Source organism: Meriones unguiculatus, chromosome 15, assembly GCF_030254825.1.
Source record: "Meriones unguiculatus strain TT.TT164.6M chromosome 15, Bangor_MerUng_6.1, whole genome shotgun sequence".
Taxonomy (NCBI): Eukaryota; Metazoa; Chordata; class Mammalia; order Rodentia; family Muridae; genus Meriones; species Meriones unguiculatus.
Genome location: NC_083362.1, coordinates 42,652,050 through 42,669,958, shown reverse-complemented (window position 1 = coordinate 42,669,958; position 17,909 = coordinate 42,652,050). Strand labels below are relative to the sequence as shown.

Below are 17,909 nucleotides of genomic sequence, written 5' to 3'. Positions count from 1 at the left end.
TCCCTCAACAAAAGAATGGGTACAGAAATTGTGACACATTTACACAATGGAATACTGCTCGGCTATTAAAAACAAGAAAAATCATGAAATTTGCAGGTAATGGATGGAACTAGAAAAGATTATCCTGAGTGAGGTATCCCAGAACCAGAAAAACATGTATGGTATATACTTACTTATAAGTGGAAATTAACCATATAATATAGGATAACCATACTAAAATCTACAGACCTAAAGAAGCTAAGCAACAAGGAGGACCCTAGAGAGGATTCTTAAATCTCATTCAGAATGGCAAACAGGATAGAGAGCAGAAGCAGTGGAAGAGAGGGAACAGGATGGGAGCCTACCATATAGGTCCTCTGAAAGGCTCTACCCAACAGGGAATCAAAGTACATGCAGGACTCACAGGTAAACTTTGGGCAGAGTGCAGGGAGTCTTATGAAAGAGAGGGGGGATAGGACACAGAAGGGTCAGGAGCTCCACAAGAAGACCAATAAAGCCAAAAATATCTGGGCCCAGGAAGGCTACAGAGACTGATGTACCAACCAGGGACCATGCATGGAGAGGACCTAGACCCCCTGGCTCAGATGTAGCCAACTGACAGCTCAGTCTCCACATGGGTACCTGAGTAAAGGGAGCAGGGGCTATCTATGACATGAACTCAGTTGCCTGCTCTTTAATCACTTCCCCCTGGCAATGTGGCCTTGCCAGGATACAGAGGAAAAGGATCCAGGCAGTCCTGATGAGACTTGATAAGCTATGGGCAGATGGCAGAGGAGAACTCCCCTTTTCAGTGGACTAGAGGAAGGGGATGGGGGGAAGAGGGAGGCTGGGTGAGACCAGGAGGAGATGAGAGAAGGGGCTACAATCGTGATATAAAATGAATAAATTGTAAAAAACAAATATTAAAAAAAGTATTTCAAGCCTGCCTTTTAATTTATACTAAATATGATAGGGAAAAGTGAAGACCAAATCAATGGCATGAGTCATTTCAATTTTTCCTTTAACTAATTTCAAATAAGATCTAAAATGGTTTTCATTGCTCTATGTTATGGTTTGTACATAAAGTGCTTGTCAAGGGGTCAAATGCTGAAGGCATAGTGCGCAGCCACTCTATCCAGCACGGAGTTAAGGTGACAGAGCAGAGGGAACCTAGATGAGTGAGCCTGGAGAAGCCATAAAGCTGGGGCACTGCTAAAGGAAATCTACGTCTTATCTGCCATGATGCTCTGCCTCGCCTCAGGCCCACAGTGACAGGCCAAGAAACCAAGACCCCAACCTTCTGAAATGCTGATCTGAAAATAAGTCCTTCCTCCCTTAAGATGTCCTCAAGGGTATTTCCGCTGTAGCAACAAAAATCTGGCTAACATATGGTGGTTTGAATAGTTAATCCCCAAGTTGCTAGCCCTGTTTGTGAAGGTTAGGAGGTGTGCGCTTGTTGAAGAAAGTATGTCACTGAGGGAGGGCTTTAAAGTTTCAAAAGACTCTGCCATTTCCAGTATCTTCTCTGTTTCTTGATTGCCACTCAAGATGTGAGCTCCCAGCTGCTGCTCCAGGTACCCTCTTGCCTTTAATCTGCAGTCCACCATGAAATCATCTCTTAGAACAGTAAACCTCAAATGAGCCCTTTCTTCTATAAGTTGCCTTGGTCACAGTGTTTCATCACAGCAGAAGTAACTAAGACACATACTATCACAGAACCACAACTCTAGCTAAAAATAGGCTTGTGTCAAAGTTCGTATGGAAACATTTTCCAGAAGTATCTATCTCATCTGCTTTTTACTAAGCGTCAAGTTAAAATTCTGCAGCTGCGGCAATCCAGTTACCGTTTGTCACCACAGCTTAGCATTATTAGGTCATCTCTCAGAGAGCTGGTCTGCTGCTCAGCTATTCTCATCTTCTGCTGAAGTACTGTGAACGTTTCAGAAGCTGCTGCGTTGATGTGCGTTGGAGACAGGACTGGTCTGCACACTGTAGTTTCCATATGCACCTAAGGTCACAAAGTTACAATATTGGCATAAGAGGTTCTCTTACTGTTCAAAACAGTCAACTTCTCATTCACTATCCTTTTTTCCAGATAGATTTGTTTCATGGGTCAGGGTCCCAGAGTAACAATGACATGAAACATCCATGACATACAATGAGTGAACAGTAAACCTATGTGGTAAGTTATTGAGATTACTGAGCACTTTGTTATCACATTATAATCTAGTCCACTATATTTGCTTTTAGTAGTCACACAGAAGGGATCTATGCCTTCTGTGGGAGTATTGTTACCACCTAGTTGCCTAAGTACATCATAGCTTATGTATTAATCACCCTCCAAAGACTGATGTTTAAGAATGGTGGCACCTAGCATGGTAGATCAATTATTAATTGATCTGAGTACACTAACTTCATCACAGGGCTAAACCTTTGATGACTTTACCTTGAATGAGTGAACAGGAGGTAAAACCTCACTGGAGGCAGCAGTACATTGGGTACATGTCTGTGAAGGGCACCACTTTCCTAGACTCCAGTTACCTCTCCCACTGTTCCCCAAGGAGTAGTGGTGCTCTGCTGTCCTGTCATGATGCTCTGCTTTGCCATGGGACCACAGTGATGCGGCCACGCAATCACAGACCCAAAACTATGAAAACATCAGCCACAATAAATCCTCCCTCCTGAGCTGTTCATTAGACTTTGTGTTGCTACAATGAATAACTGAGAAGAACTTAAGAGGACTTACTTTGGCTCACAAACTAAGAGGCTTCAGGCGAGCAGCATGAGAAGGGTATTGTAGAGAAGAACAGCTTGTAACACAGTGGCCAGGACGTAGAGAGAGAATGTCTGCTCTAGCAAGCTTTCTGTCTTTCTCTCTTGACCTGAGTTCAAGCTCCAAAATGCAAGTAATAAGCTGCCCATGCTGCTGTGCATTCATAACTGCAGCACCAGGGAAGCAGGGCAGAAAAGTCCCTGGGACTTGCTGACTAGCCAGCCTAATCTAACCGGTAAATTTCAGGGCAAGTGAGAAATCTCAAAAAAAAAGTGACTTGAGGTTGACCTATGGCCTCCAAATGTACACACACCACAAATAGACACAATGCACGCGTGTGCGCGCGCGCACACACACACACACACACGCACACACACAAATACAATTTTCAGCTTACCATTTTCTAGCTGAGGCAGCAGTGTTCAAAAACATGTTACAGCCTTATTTGCATAGCATAGGCAAAAACTCTTTACAAATATTAATGGCAAATTTCCCTAGACTTATCTCATAAATATCAATGAAGGAGAAGCACGGTGTATTTTAGCAAGACAGACACGTAAGAATAACTGGAGCACTTACATACAGAAAAAGAAAAAGAAAAATGCTATTGTACTACTAGAATGCTTGAGGGCAAAGATATAGTTGAGTTGGTAGAGTGTTTGCATGTAGCCCTCTTTAGTCACCAGCACTGCATAAACTTGGCTTGGTAGTGCATGCCATGCCAGAACTTGGAAGGTAAAGGCAGGAGGATCAGAAGTTCAAGGCCATCCTTGGATACATAATATACCTGAAGCCAGCCTTTCCTACCCGAGACCCTGTTTCAACAAACACACAACAGTAACAACAAAAACCCACTGAAAGGCTTGAAGGAGATTACAAGTAGAGATGTGGCAGAGTCACTGCGGAACACAGAGAACACCACGACCTTCTAAGGAAGAGACTTAATCACACTGTGCCTGCTTCCCTGTCTCTGCAACCTCTGAGCATGAAGCAAAGAAGATCACATCTACTAATTCTTTTTCATGTCAATTGGTAAAGCAGAAGAAAAAGACACGGGCAGGTATTAATAAAGCATCTGGACGTAAGTCTTACTTTTCTATTGCTGCGATAAAACACTATGCCCAAGGCGACTTCTAGAAGAGTTTATTTGGGTCTTACAGTTGCAGAGGTTTAGAGTCCCTAAGACGGTGGGAAAGGTGGCGGGAGGCAGGCACTTGAGCAGTAGCTGAGAACTTACACGATATGACAACAACCATGGGGCAGACAGAGCAAGCTAGTTAGAGATGGTGTGAACTTTCGAAATCTCAAAGCCTGCCTGAGAGACACACCTCCCTACAGGTTCTAATCCTTCTCAAGTAGTTCGAACAACTAAGAACCAAGACTTCAAATACATGAGCCTATGAAAACCATTCTCATTCAAATCACAACGTACATTTCTAAAAGAAAAAAGAAGAAAAACAAAACCCAGGATATCAAGAGCCCTGGTCACGATACTGCAATGGCTGGTAGATATTTGTGTAGCAGGAAGGAATGCCCTCAAACTAACCCTAGAGAACTGATTCTGTGACCAAAATACAGGTCTAGAACACTCTAAGCTACATGGAGAGAAAATGGAGCAGGGAAGTGGAGAAATAAGACATAGTTACTGCCACTCTATTTTATAATCTAGTGGTTTAGTTTAGTTTAATCTAGTTTGTTTACAAGGTTGGAGGTGGGGGAGGAGAAAAAGTAGAGAAAGTATTTGATGAGGCCTATGAAGACTGATTCCTTTGTCTTCTCTCCAAAAGATATTGCCCAGCATGCCCAGCATCCTCTGCAGTGGGCACATATCGGTGATGCATACTAGCCAACAAGGCATCAGGCAGAAATGAACAAAGGAGATTCTGGGAAAACTTTTGGTTTTCAGATTAAAAAAACAGAAATTATCATTTCTTTTTCCCATTTGAGGCCAAATTTTCAAAGCTCTCCTGCAGTCTGCCATTGTGGTAGTTTGAATGAAGATGGCCCCCACAGGTTTGGTTCCCAGCTGATGAAGCTATTTGGGAAATATTAGGTGTGGCCTGGTCAAATGAGTTGTGTCACTGGGGGTGGGATTTGACGTTTCCCAGTTAGCTTTCTCTGTCTCTTGCTTGTGCATGGAGATGTGAGCTCTCAGCTACTGCTCCAGCATCATGCCTGCCTACCATGCTCCCCAACATAACGGTCATGGTCTCTAACCACCAAATTAAGTGCTTTCTTTCTTAAGTTGTTGGTGCTGGTGTTTTGTCATCGTTGTAAAGTGACTAAGTCAGCCATGTAGTGCTTACATAAAAGCAAAGAGGTACAGTTCAACCAGCATCTTGGTTTCAATTCCTATTGCTATCATAGAAACACACTGACACACAACTTGGGAGGAAACGGGTTTACTCTCTTCAACAGTTCAAGGTACAATCCACTATGATAGGGAAGTCAAGACAGTAGAAGCATAGACAGCTGATAACACTGTATCCATAATCACAGAGAATAAGAAACCCAACTATTGCTAAATCTACTTTCTCCATATTATAATCTCAATCTCCTGTCATGGAATGGTACCACTCAATCTTAATTTAGAAATTGAGCCATGAACACTGTTCACAAGCCCATCTTCTGGGTTATTCTAGATTCTGTCAAGTTAGTAACACTAACCATGACAATTTTCACCCTTTTCAACTTGACACCAAAACATCACTTTTAAGCCATAACCTTCTAACACTTGTCTTCAAAGGCTCATGACCATTCTATAGTATAAAAATCATTCATTATAACTGTAAAAATCAGTGTCTTATCTTTTTAAAATTTATTTATTGTTTTATTATAATTACAGTTTATTCACTTTGTATCCCAGCTCTAGCTCCTTCCCTCATGCCCTCCCCATCCCACCCTCTCTCCCTCATCTCCTCCCATGCCTCTTCCCCAGTCCACTGATGGGGGAAGTCCTCCTCCCCTTCCATCTGCTCCTAGTTGATCAGGTCTCATCAGGACTGGCTGCATTGTCTTCCTCTGTGGCCTGGTAAGACTGCTCCCCCCTCAGGGGGAGGTGATCAAAGATTAGCCACTCAGTTCATGTCAGAGACAGTCCCTCTTCCCATTACTAGGGAACTCACTTGGACACTGAGCTGCCACGGACTACATCTGTGCAGGGGTTCTAGGTTATCTCCATGCATAGTCCTTGGTTGGAATATCAGTCTCAGAAAAGACCTCTGTGCTCAGATTTTCTTTTCTCTCCTTGTAGAGCTCCTGTCCCCTCCAGGTCTTTCTATCTCTGCCTTCTTTCATAAGATTCCCTACACTCCACCCAAAGGCTATGAGTCTCAGCCTCTGCTTTGATACCCTGCAGGGTAGTTTTTCAGAGTCCCTCTGTGGTAGGCTCCTGTCCTCTGTTCCCTGTTTTCTCCTTCTTCTGATGTCAAAGTCTCTTATCTTAACTGTGAGTTCCTTAACTTCAAAAACAAGTTGCACACTTCCAACATAGTATGGCATAGAGTAAATATTTCTATTTCAAAATGGGAAAAACTTGGATATGGCAAAAAAAAAAAAAAAAAAAAAAAAAAAAAGGAAAAGAAAGAAAATTACATAGACTAAAGCCAAAATTTACCAGGACAAACAACAAAGTCTACACTCTTATGCCTCGAAGCTGTGGGTTTATAATATAATTAACTAAGTTCCAAAAGGCTTGGGTAATGGCAGTCCATCTGTTCTGCTGCCCTCAGTACACAAGAGTCTCTCCTGGGCTGTTGGTTCCATTCCATATTACTGTGTCTCAGGCAACAGCTAAAGGGAAAATGGGTATAAGAGAAAAACGTCAGGAGGGAGGGATAGTGACACTTTTATTCTCTATAAGAGAACATTTTAGAAGGAATCTGCACATATATCTTTGGTTTGGAATGCCTCAGGAAGGTGAGACTCAGTGGCAAATCCCACTGCACAGGGACAATAATAGGTAAAAGTGAAGGAGGCTATAAGGAAGGAGGCACAAGCACTTATCTTAGACACAAGGGTCACCACTTGCCACTTAGAAAAACTAAACTCTGGAATTACTGGCTCTCTTCTTTTCCATTTCCAAGAGGACTTTAGCTGCAGATGAGAAGGAAAAGGAAGATTTGGAGGACATGTCAACCTTCTATCTTCCCAAGTTGCTGACTCTCTGAATAAAGCACATCTCAAATACTCAATTCCTGCCCCAGCTCACTGGCATTCCCAGTGATAGGCAAAAGTACTGGGGCTTCTGGTTATAGAAGGGAGAGGTAAACAAAGCAACAAGCTGCATGCCCAGAATCCCTATCAGGCCTCCCCTCAGCTCCCCAGTCCTGGTGATCTCCACCAAAAGAGCTCAGAGGAGAAAGAACAGTGTAGAAGGTAGGCAGAGTTTTTCTAACATGAGACAGAAGAGGTGAGAGTGGACGATGACCATGGGACCACTGAATGAGGTACGCTCTCAAACAAGCCAATCTATTTTTAGGAAGTTACTAATAACGTGTCATAGGAGTATCTGAAAACTCTCTTGCTGACCAACAACCTCCTGCTTCCCTCTCTCCTCAGGTCACATGCCACACCCCACCATGGGGAAGCAAAAGGTAATATCAAGCTTGATGTTACCCTTGGAAGTAACTACGGTACAGGGATGGCTGAGCAGTGAGAGGACAGCCTCGGTAGTCACCAAGGAAAGTCCCTCAGTTACTGGGAAGACGTCACAGGAAGTGTGAGATGAGGTGAAGCTGAAGTGAAGCTTTAAAATCAATGTTTCTCATTTTTGTTGCTCTTACTCATTCCATTCTCCAGGGCTCATAAGCCAAATCAAGGGTAGCAAAATGCTAGAACACTCCCACAGTCCATGCCCTGTGGCAGAGCTGCTGAGTCACAGCTCTGTAACTCAGGCTAAGAAACAGATTATTACAAGCAAAGAATCTATAATTACTAATATTCCAGCACAGAGAAAATACCTTTAGCATAGCTATGTCTCATTTTTTTTCTGCAAAGGAGCACAGAATGCATGCTGCTTTAGTTTTAAATTGGATACTTGACAGTATCAACAACAAAAAGTAGCACAAGCTTTTATATAAAACCAAAGTGCAACTCATTTGCTCTTCATATGCATACCAGGCTATCTGAATAAGCATGTTGATAGAAACATTATTTATAATAGTTCTAAACTATAATTACCCAAGTATCCATTCAGGATTGTGCAAAAAAGATATCATATAACAGTAAAAACGCACTACAATCACATTCAAATCACAAACAATATTAAGTGAAGGGGCTACTAAAATCTATATATAATATATAGGCATATATTCAAACCCTTATGCTTCAAGACTGAAAACTAGCAAAAACTAAACTATACTGTTTATTCACATACTTATTTACATAGCGATGATAAAATTAGACTCAGTGCCCAGACTTCCCATGTTGTTCTCTAGGGTCTACCTGGGTCCCACCCCCTTTGCCCCACCCTAATCTGACTACCCACCACATTTAGCCTCATCCCACAACCAGTGCACCAGTCTAGTCTAGCCTTCATTGAGAAGCAGCTCTATGCTTGGCCCAGGATCCCAGAACAATAGAACTCAAGTTGAAATGAAGATGGAATTGAAAACGTAACAGCTCAATGAGAAAACTCAAAGAAAAACCTTATAAGTAGAATGACTCAAGCAGAAGACAGAATATCAGGACTCAAAAGTAAAGTAGAGGATCTAAACTAAATAAGCAAGGAATATGAAAAATTAAAACTTACACTAGAGAGGAATATATAGGGCATGTGGGACACTATAGAGAAACCAAATCTTTGAACTATAGGCACAGACAAGAGAGAAGAATCCCAAGTCCATGATGTAAACTAGATCTTCAACAAAAACATAGAAAACTTCTGCAAACTAAGGAAAGACACACCCACACAAATACAGAAACACACCTCCTTTTCAGATGTAGCCCATGGCAGCTCAGTCTCCAAGTGGGTTTCTTAGTAAGGGGTACAGGGGCTGTCTCTGACATGAACTCAGTGGCTGGCTCTTTGATCACCTCCCCCTGGGGTGTTGGGGGTGCAGCCTTACAGGAGAAGATGATGCAGCCAGCCTTGATGAGATCTGATAAGCTAGGGTCAGATAGAAGAGGAGGACCTCTCCTATCAGGGGACTAGGGGAAAGGCATAGGGGGAGAAGAGGGATGGAAGGTGGGATTGGGAGGAGAAGAGGGAGGGTGCCACAGCTGGGATACAAAGTGAATAAATTGTAATAAATGAAATAAAAACAAATACAGAAACACAGAGAACATCAAGGAGGCAATACCAGAAAAGACAACCCTCATTATATATCATAATTAGAACACTAAGCATACATAACAAAAACATGTATTAGAAGCTATAAAAACAAGCACAAGTCACATAATAAAGGAAAATCCATCAGTATAACAACTGGTTTCTCAATGGAAATTTTCAAAGTCAGAATACCCTGGAGCAATGTATTTCAAGTCCTAAAAGACTATCATGGCCAAACTAGAATAATACACCTCAAACAACTAACTATCTGCAATGATTGAAAGAGGGGAAACAAACAAACAAAAACTTTTCATAACATAAACAGCCTAAATCAACAACCCAAACCTAAAGAAAATATAGGAAGCATTATTTAAGACTGAAGAGAGAAATGAGCACATCAGAGACACCTTGGAAAGAAATGCAAAGCCATAGTAATTAAAACACAAAACACCACCAAAACTCAACAACACAGTGACCACAATTAACACATAGCTTTCAATAATAACTTTAATATCAGTGGCCTCAACAGATACAAACTGACTGACTGACTGACTGGATCTGTTATGACCAGTTCATGAGACCCCCAAAGACCACCAGGAATCAACTCTGAGGCAAAACACAGGAGGGTTTATTTGATACAAGCTCAAGCCCGGTTTGCAAGCTCCCAGTGGAAACAGAGAGGTATGCAACCAGGGCAGTCTAGGGGAACAAGGTTTTTAAAGGGCAAAACCACAAGCAGGGAGCTACATGCCTTGGCATTACATGACTGAGTAAGAGAAATTGACTTTTGAAATGATTCGTTTAACTTTAGGCACCCAGTCCATAAACAGTTCTGGCCTGGCCATCTGGGTAGGTTGCCAGGAGACGGTAGGTATCTCTTTAAGTGGTTCCAGGGCCAGGCCATCAGGGCCAGTTTCCTAGCAACTGAATCTCTAGTGGGTAGGAAAAGAATGCAGTAAAGCTGGCTCCTCCCTGCAGGTGGTGGGACATTTCTCCACCTGGCTGGCCTTCATTCAGGCTTACGCTTTAAACTTTACTTCAAAAAACTAATTTTTATATCAATTTTTAACTAATTTTTAAACAATACCTCAAAAATTAATTTTTAATTCTTTGGTCTCTCAGATCAAGAAACAAAATTCATCTATGTTTTGTACAAGAAAAATGCACCTTACTTTTAAAGGTAGAGTAAAAGGACAGACAAAAGTACTCCAATCAAAGGGGACCAGGAAGCAATCAAGAGTTGCTATCCTAATATCTAACAAAATAGACTTCAAACTAAAACTAATTAGAAGAGATAAAAAGGGATACTTACTTCATTCTAATCAAGGGAAGAGTTAACCAAGAAGATACTTCCTAAACATATATACATTGAATTCCAGGGTGTCTAAATTCATTTTTTAAAAATCCACTTCTGGATTTAAAGACACTGATTAACGTGATTAATAGTAGGTGATTTTAATATCCCACTTTCTCCAACAGACAGGTCATCTGGACAAAAAAAAAAAAAAAAAAAACATCAGAATTAATTGATGTCGTATCAAATGGACTTAATATCTACAGTATATTCTACCCAAACACCAAGGAATACACATTCTCTTCAGTGGAACCTAGAAGCTTTTCTAAAACAGACGATACCAAGGGACATAAGCAGATCTTTATGAAGGGCTCTAGCAGGCCCAAGCATGGCAAACATGGCACCTACAGACTTTGCCCTTCACCTTTCTTTCCTCTCCTTACTAAAAAATGCTAGAGTACATTCCTAAAGCTGACCACCAGGATCTATTCCCTTATTTGGCCAATTCCTCCTCCTGAGGCTGACTACTAGGTCCAACTATTAAAGTATTAAAGTCTAGCAATCAAAAGCCCCATCTGGTTCACCTAATTTACATGCCCAATCAAAACAAACCAACTCATCCCAAAGGTTTCCCCTTTCCCTATAAAAATTGTCATTTGCCTAACAGGCCCTGTCTGTCTCCTCTCCATCCAGAGGCAGTCCTTTGTCCCTCCATTTGATATCACTGCCCCCTCCCTTTTCTCTTGTTTCTTTCCTTTCTCCCTCCTCTGGCTTTGGTCTTGTCTCTTCTTCCCTGCCCTTTGACCCCTTCAGGGAAAGCAATGTCTTCTGTGCTGAAACTTGATCTTGATGTGTCCTGTGCTTTCTGGTCCTTTCATTCTACAAATTCAGAAACATGAAATCACTTTTTCCTATCTGACTATAATGCAATAACACCTATAACTGACAGCAAAAAAGAAATCGCTAGTAAATATACAAACTCATAGGGATTAAACAGTTCATTAAAGAATGATGAATCAGTCAAAGAAGAAATCAAGAAAGAGACACTCCCTGGAACTAAATGAAAATAAAAACACAAGACAATAAAACCTCTGAGACACAATGAAAGCAGTCCTAAAAGAGAAATTTATAACTCTAAGAACCTACATTTTAAAAAAGTCATAAAAAACACAAGTAAATGACAAAATTCAAAAAGTTGGAAAAAGCTAGAACAAACTAAAGCCAAATACAGCCAATAACAATAAATAAAAATCATAGTAGAAATCAATTAAATAGAAACAACTACCAAAACAACAACAAAAAACAAACATAAAACCCAAAGAATCAACTAATCTAAGAGCCGGTTCTTTTGAAATGGTAAACAGTATTGACAAATCCTTGGCCCAACTAACCAAAAGAAAGACAGGACCCAAGTTAACAAAATCAGAAATGAAGAGGGAACCATTACAAATGACACTAAGAAATTAATATTATAAGAAAAACCTGTACTCCATCAAGCTTCTGAACCACACCTCCAAGGTGAATTTCTAGATTCAGCCAAACCATCCAAATTAAGCCAAGAAGAAATTAACAACCTAAACAGAGCTATAACAAATTACATTAAAATAATAACAAAAAGCTTGTAGAAAAAAAAATTCAGAGCCAGAAGGATTCCTGGCAGAATTCTAGCAGACATTCAAAGAACATACATACAGCCAGTCCTTTTTAAACTAGTTGAGAGAGAGAGAGAGAGAGAGAGAGAGAGAGAGAGAGAGAGAGAAACATAAGGAGCACTCCTTCTACAAAGCCAGGTCATCCTATTACCTAAACCAGGTAAAGACACAATAATGAAGGAGGGGAAAGAGTAAGATGAGGAGAAAGAAAGAAAACTAAAGGCCAATATCCCTGATGAACATAGACTCAAAATTATACAATAAAATGATTTTTAAAAGAACATGGACAAACATCAAAAAGATTATACACCATGACCAAGTTGGCTTCATTCCTAAAATTCAGGGATAGTTCAACATATACAAATCAATAAATGTAATAAACCAAACAAATGGTCTTAAAGACAAATAGCACATGATTTCAATAGATACAGAAAAGGTCCTTGACAAAATTCAAAATGCTATCATGACAAAAATGCTAGACAATATAGAGCTAGAGAGAACATATCTCAACACAATAAGAGCTACACACAAGAAACACACAGCCAACATTGTCCTAAATGGAGAAAATCTTGAAGAAATCAACTGAAGTCAGGAATCAAACAGGAATGGTCCACTATCCCCATACTGTGCTCAAATTGCTAGCTGAAGCAACAAGACAAGAGAGGGCAATTAAAGGGAAATACATAGGGAAAGAAGTACATAAACTATCTCTCTATTTGTAGACGATATGATATTACACATTAGTGATCCCATAAATTCTACCAAAAAACTTATAGAAACAATAAACAAATTCAGCAACATGGCAGGATACAGAATCAACTTCCAGAAATAAATCGCTTTTCTATATAACACCAACATACAGAGATGATCATGAACACATTCTTATTCACAATGTACTCAAATAAAATAAAATGTCTAAGAATAAACTTAACCAATAAGTTGTAGTGGTTTGAATAGGTATGGCCCCATAGACTCAAGTGTTTGAATGCTTGGCCCACAGGGAGTAGTAGTAGGAGGTGTGGCCTCGTTGTAGGAAGTGTGTCACTGTGGAGGCGGGCTTTGAAGTCTTCTATGGTCAAGTCATGCCCACTGTGTCTCAGTCTCCTGGTGCCTTCGGATCAAGATATAGAACTCTCAGCTCCTCCAGTACCACATGTACATAGATGCTGCCATGTTTTCCACCATGATGATAATGAACTAAACCTCTGAAACTTTAAGCCAGCTTTAGTTAAATGTTCTTCTTTAAAAGAGTTACCGTGGTCATGCTGTGTCTTCACAGCAATAGCACCCTAACTAAGACAAAAGCAAAGGACCTCAACAATGAACACTTTAAACCTGTGAAGAAAGAAAAAGACAAGAAAAAGTGGAAAGACATCCCATGCTCATGTGTCAGTAGAATTAACATTATGAAAATGACCATTTTTCAGAAAGCTTTTTACAGATTCAATGAAATCCCAATCAAAATCCTCATCTCACTCTTCAAGAATAGAAAAAACTATCCTAAAACTCATATAATGGTCACAAATGATCCCAGAGAACCAAAACAATCCAAAGCAAAAAAGACTGCTAAAGTGATTACAATTACAGATCTTAAGATATATTGCGCAGCTGTAGTAATAAAAATAATATGGTAGTGGTATAAAAACTGATATGGAAGAATAATGAGTACACCTAATTTCAGGCACTTAATATTTTTACAAAGATGCCAAAAGCATGATGCTGGTGAAAAGAAAGCATCTTCAACAAATGGTGCTGGGACAACTGATGTTTAAAGCAGAAAAGTGAACTTAGACCTGTATCTATTGCCCATGACAGTGCTGAGTATTGGACCTCCAAAAGAGCAGCTAGTGCCTTTAACCGCTGAGCCATCTATTCAATATCCAGATCAATACTCTATTTCTTGAGATGCTTACACTTGTGGTAGCCTTGAAAATTTTTATTAAACTATATATCTTACATTTTTGTGCATTTACATTTCATAGCTGTGTTTAGTTTTTGTCAACTTGTACTATAGTCATCTTAGAGAGAGACAATTGAGAAATTGTCTCTCTTCATAATATCTGGCTGTAGGCAAACCTGTAAAGCATTTTCTTAATTCGTGATTAATGTGGGAGGGCCCAGCTCACCGTGGGTAGTACTTCCCTAGCCTAGTGGTCCTGGGTTCTATAAGCAAGATAAGGAGGCAAGCCAGTAAACACTAGCCCTTTCATGGCATCTCTTTCGTGCTTGAGCTCCTGCCCTCACTGCTTTCAATGATGAACTATAACATGAAACTGTGAGCAGAAATACACCTGTTCCTTCCCCAAATTGCTTTTGGTCATGGTGTTTTGTCACAGCAATAGTAACTGGAACAGCTTTAAAATTCAGTGACAATAAAATGAACAGAAAGTAAAAAAATTACTTCACAATTATCCTAAGTATAGTTCTGTCTCAGTGTTTAGGGAGAATATTTTCAAGGACCTTCTAGGCAGGTAACTTCAAGAAAAAACACACACACAAAAGCCCAATATCATAAGCAATGTACTAACTAGCAAAAGCCAAATGCCTTTGAAAGGGAAATGCTTATTTCTGTGGACAGACTCCATTCCCACACTGACTAATGGCTGTAACCACTTACTACCAGTTTAAAAAAAAAGATATTCAGTGGTCTCATAACCAACAGAAAGTGTTTTGTTAAACACACATATCTATTTCCTGAATGTTCCTGGTCAGGGAGATCTGCTATAGGCACCAGGGAGTACACAGTGAACAGACAGACAGAATTCCCTGACCTCATGGAGCTTGTATACCAGCTGACCGAAGACAGAAAGTAAAATTCAGTTTGTTCATTAGTAGTAAGAGTGACAGGAGTCGGGCATGGTGGCACATGCTTTCAATCCCAGCAGAGGTAGGTGGACCACTATGAGTTTGAGCCCAGCCTGATCTACAAAGTGAACCCACGACAGCCAAGGCTAGGGCGGGGAGGAGGAAGAGAGAAAAAAAAGTGAAAAGGAAAAGAAAAGAAAGCATGGGGTGGAGACTGCAATGCAGAATTTACTTTTAAAAGGAGGATGGAAAGCCTCACTAAGCTGTGTGAGCTAAGACTTGAAAAACAGCCTTTTAAACACAAATGCCATAAGTCCAAATACCACATAAACTCGGTGCTGAAGAACGAGTAAAGGAGAGATGAGGCCAGAGGATGAAAATGGGAGCAAAGCACACAGGCAGGCCTGGAATACCACTGGAACAGTTTTGACTTTCCTCGAGACCACTAACAGCATCAATGGTCACTGTGACTTAACTTAGCTCTTCATTTGATCATCATGGCCACCCCAGCTCCAAATGACAGAAGTGCAGGAAAACCAGTTTGGAGGCTATTTGATGACCTAGACAAAAGTTGCTGCTGCCTGGAAGCAACTCCTAACTGGAGCAGGAAGACATGATCGGATCCAGATGTTTCTGTTTGGTTGGTGGGTTAGACGTGAGCAATAACAGAAAGGAAGCAGCCAACTTTATCTGGCAGTTTGTTCTAGTTTGTGGTCTGGTTTGGTGTACTCACTGTGCCCTTGCTTATAAAGACCATATTGATAAACTCCAGGTTTCAGTGAAAGACTAAGGGGAAAGGAAGGGAGGAAAGAGTAGGAGGGGGGAGGGGAAGGAAAGAAAGAGAAAGGAAGGGAAGGGGAAGGGAAGAAAGGGAGAGAAAGGAGAGGGGAGGAATAAGGGGAAAATGAAGGGTGTGGAGAAAAGGGAAGTAGAGAAAAAGAGAGAGCAGAAGAGGGGAGGAAAGGGGAGAGAAGAGGGGAAAAGAGGAGAGGAGGAGAGAGGAGAGGAATGGAAGAGGGTGGAGGAGGAAGAAAGGGGGAAGGGAGAAATAAAGGAAAGGGAAGGGAATGGGGAAAAAGGAAGGGGGAAGGTTGAAATGAAGGGAGTGTTGGAAAAGGGAGGGAGGGAGAGCAGAAGAGGGAGAAGGAAGAAAGGAAGGGAAAGGAAAGTGAGAAAGAGAAAGCTATGCTTCTGAGTCAAAAGTAGAGGCAGAAGAGAAGCTCAGTCATGGGCATGGATGAGGAATTAACACACTGTACAGGAGGACCTTTCTGAAACCTCAGAAAACACACAAGCTTACCAGCAAGGGTCCACTAAGGAAGGAATAAACAAACACATCTCACCAAAGCTTATTTATTTATTCTTGCTTTGAGGTGGGTCTTGTGTAACCCAAGCTTCCCTCAAACTCACTGTGCACTGAGGACGACTCTGAGCTTCTGATCAAGCCTCCACCTCCCAAAGCTGGAATTACAGGCACATGCCACCAAACGGGCGTGGCAGGCACCCTACTGGACTACACCTCAGGTTCCTCCCATTTGAGGTTATCCTTTCTGGCTTCAGGTTTTTCTCTTCTTGATGTAAAATAGAATTTCCCCCTAAGCACTGCCTCTCCACCGAGTCTGCGCAGGTGAAGTTCCTGATGTTCTCATCAAACCATTGACCAAGTCATTTGCAAAGGGATTACTGACATTTAAGCTTATGCCATGACACATTTATATTCATGTCTCAAAAGGGTCTCCAGATACGGGAGACATCTGCTGTCGGCATCAGAAAGGATCTTCCTGACCACGGAGCATGCACTTTTATCAGATGAAGCTAAGAGTTACGTGTTATGTCCCAAATAATGCCTGAAAAGCAGCTGGTTAAAACGGTTCTTTATCATCCTCCTCCCCGCCTGTCATTCCTTTTCCCTGGGGGAGTCCACAGGAACCCAAGAGTCTCTCTCTCTCTCTCTCTCTCTGTGTGTGTGTATCCCACGTTGACCAGTAAGTCTTCAAGTAGGGTTACAGTCCTTTGTTGCTGTTGTTCTTGAGCCTAGCATTGTACCTTGGATGTTGTGGGTGCCAAACATGACAGTAAATATTTCACAAAGATCTATTCCAGAACAAGAACGAAACAATGCACAAATGAAAACGCCTCTTGTCTAGGAAGCGAGCCAGGGACGATAACCAGTGGCAGAAATCCAAACCTTAATGTTGAAAAGGCCTTCCCAGGAACGTCCAACTAACCGTACCTAAAGGGGGAACGAACGGTGGCTCAAGCACAGGTCTCAGAGACTGGCCACCGTCCTGCAGCTGTGGTCCGAGCAAAGCCAACTTAGCTCGAGGTGGTTTTCACAGCCAGGCAGAGTGAGGCAAGGTAAACCGAGGCTCTTAAGGTCTGGAGGGCGGGCCTGGACTCGGCCTGGGAGTGACCTTGTTCTGACGAGTGGTCTCTTCCCTGAGCCGCCCACCTCAGCTTCCGGGCCCGGCAGCCTCACCCCTAAGCCATCCACAAGCCTGTAGCTCCGTCGCGCGCCCAGCAAATCTGTTTCCGTGGAACTAAAACAGCTCCCGTCGCGCGACCAGCAGATCTGTTTCCATGGAACTAAAACAGCTCTTTAAACCAGCCCGCTGGCCACCAGGGTTGCTCCCATACGCAGGCGCACCCGGGGTGTGCGGCATGCCGGGAACTGTAGTTTTCCCGGCCCAGCAGGGCCCTCCTCATGGGAGGGACCCTGGCCGGAATCCCTCAGCGAGCCGGGAAACGCTCGGACACGTGATGCGGATGACGCCATGCTCCATTGTGCTCCCAGCAGGGCACCCTGGGAAACGTAGTCGCCGCCCTCTCCCCAAGTATGTGGACTTTGCCTAGGCGCACCCTGCGGGACGCCGGAAGACCAGACGTTTTCGTTCGTCCGAGAACTAGAGGATCAAATAACTTCGAACGACGAGAAATAAACAAATTATTACTAATGAGCATAAAAATGTAAAAATCAGATCGTTCTTGTCACCCCCCCCCCCCAATTCCGTCCTCTTTCATGATGATCGGGTGGAGAGTAAGCCACTAAGAAGCTACTCTAATTAGTCTCTTGGGGTAGATTATGGTACCCTGTTGACAGGTAAATGAAGACAGGGGGAGTAAGAATAAAAGGTA

At 41.9% G+C, this 17,909-nt stretch overlaps 1 long non-coding RNA gene across 1 annotated transcript; it reads right to left on the bottom strand.

Moving 5' to 3' along the window:
* Positions 1-1,035: 1,035 nt before the first annotated feature.
* On the bottom strand, positions 1,036-17,394 carry LOC132648061 (uncharacterized). Its single transcript, XR_009586430.1, has 3 exons — positions 16,185-17,394; positions 10,336-10,511; positions 1,036-1,987 (listed from the first exon to the last, which is right to left on the bottom strand). It is a non-coding gene; the product is annotated as an uncharacterized LOC132648061 (long non-coding RNA).
* Between the last annotated feature and the right edge of the window lie 515 nt (positions 17,395-17,909).